Below are 1,676 nucleotides of genomic sequence, written 5' to 3' on the forward strand. Positions count from 1 at the left end.
TGGGCCTGGGCGCTGTCCCTCAGCTCTTCAGCTCAAGGCGAGCACTCTACCACTTGAGCCACAGAGCCATTTCTGGCTTTTTTTTCTGCTTATGTGGTGCTGAGGAATTGAACCCAGGGCCTCATGCATGCAAGGCAAGCGCTCTATCTCTGAGCCACCTTCCCAGCCCCCAGAAATGTGTAAGTAAAAAAGAAAAAAAGATACAATGAGGGCCTGCCATAGAAAAGATCCTCATTTCATATAATACATTCACTCATGGCTGGACTGTAACAAAATGGAAACGGCATCACTGTAATACAAACTCCCACTTTAGCACATTGTACACACCTTTGTTCCAAGCCCACCCCCTGTGCCCTAATGCTTCCAACTCAATTATTTCCCAGCCTGTTGGGCCTGCCGACCGAGTCCATAGAGCTTCTCTCTGATCCAGTTCTTGTTGTGAGGCTGGTATGTCTGGGTATCAGCTTAGAAAACAGGGCAGCTGAGATCTGCCAGACCGTCGATAAAATCAAACAACAGACTGATATCATATGTGATCGAGGGGCTGTTGGGATTCATTCTCTTCAGATGTTCTTCATACATTTTTTTTTTTTTTGGGTCCGGTCATGGGGCCTGAACTCTGGGCCTGGGCGCTGTCCCTCAGCTCTTCAGCTCAAGGATAGCACTCTATCACTTGAGCTACAGCGCCACTTCCGGCTTTTTTTTTCTTTTTGCTTATGTGGTGCTGAGGAATTGAACCCAGGGCCTTGAGCATGCAAGACGAGTGCTCTACCACTGAGCCACCTTCCCAGCCCCTTCTTCATACATTTTACAAACACCTCCCATGCATTCATTCACAGATTCATGGCGTAAGTTCTGCCTTCTGGCCTCTTGGTACGCTGCACCAGCAAAATGGTGTGTGGCATCAAGCTAAACCCTTGCTGCCGCCGCCGCTACTCATAAGCCTAAAAGGTACTTTTTTAATAGATGCTTTTGGGTTCTAAATAAACTAAAACCAGAAGAGAGATTTATTTGTTTGTTTGTTTGTTTTGCTAGTCCTTGAACTCAGGGCCTGGGCTCTGTCCCTCAGCCTCTCTGTGCGTAAGGCTAGCACTCTACCACTTGAGCCACAGCACCACCAGCGTTTTCTGTTTATGTGGTACTGAGGAATCAATGCCAGGGGGTCATGCATGCTAGGCAGGCACTCTACCACTAAGCCACCTTCCCAGCCCCAAGACATTTTTTTTTCTTTTTTAATCTGTCTTTGCTTCAGGAGATTCACCCTGTAGTCATCTTGGAACCCAGGAAGGACAAGATTGATGGATAACAAGTTTGCAAGGAGGGATGAAAGAAAATATCCCTAAGAAAAGAAAGAGCAGAGCTTCTGCAGGATGGACCACCCACCCAGCAACAGTGCTTATCTTGGCCGGCTTGCTTTCTTCAAATGCCAATAGCAATAACAACTTCTCTAGAATTCCTCAGTAATGATCAACCAGGCCATACTTTCAGCAGGACTGTTTAGTAATTCTGCATGCCTCTTACTTTCCCCCTGTCTTCCTTTTTTTAAACCCAAAGCTAAAATTTGAGCAATAGTACTAGTTTTGCCTTTTTCTCCAGCATACCAATATCATGTCAATTAAATCTTTTTTCTCTGTCCTTCACTGTTATTCATCTTGTTACTTGGTGTGTTAGGCTAC

At 45.8% G+C, this 1,676-nt stretch overlaps 1 pseudogene; it reads right to left on the reverse strand.

Moving 5' to 3' along the window:
* Positions 1–317: 317 nt before the first annotated feature.
* On the reverse strand, positions 318–905 carry LOC138820769 (enhancer of rudimentary homolog; annotated as a pseudogene).
* Positions 906–1,676: the final 771 nt, after the last annotated feature.

Source organism: Dipodomys merriami, unplaced genomic scaffold, assembly GCF_024711535.1.
Source record: "Dipodomys merriami isolate MVZ:Mamm:240054 unplaced genomic scaffold, mDipMer1.0.p SCAF_9, whole genome shotgun sequence".
Taxonomy (NCBI): domain Eukaryota; kingdom Metazoa; phylum Chordata; class Mammalia; order Rodentia; family Heteromyidae; genus Dipodomys; species Dipodomys merriami.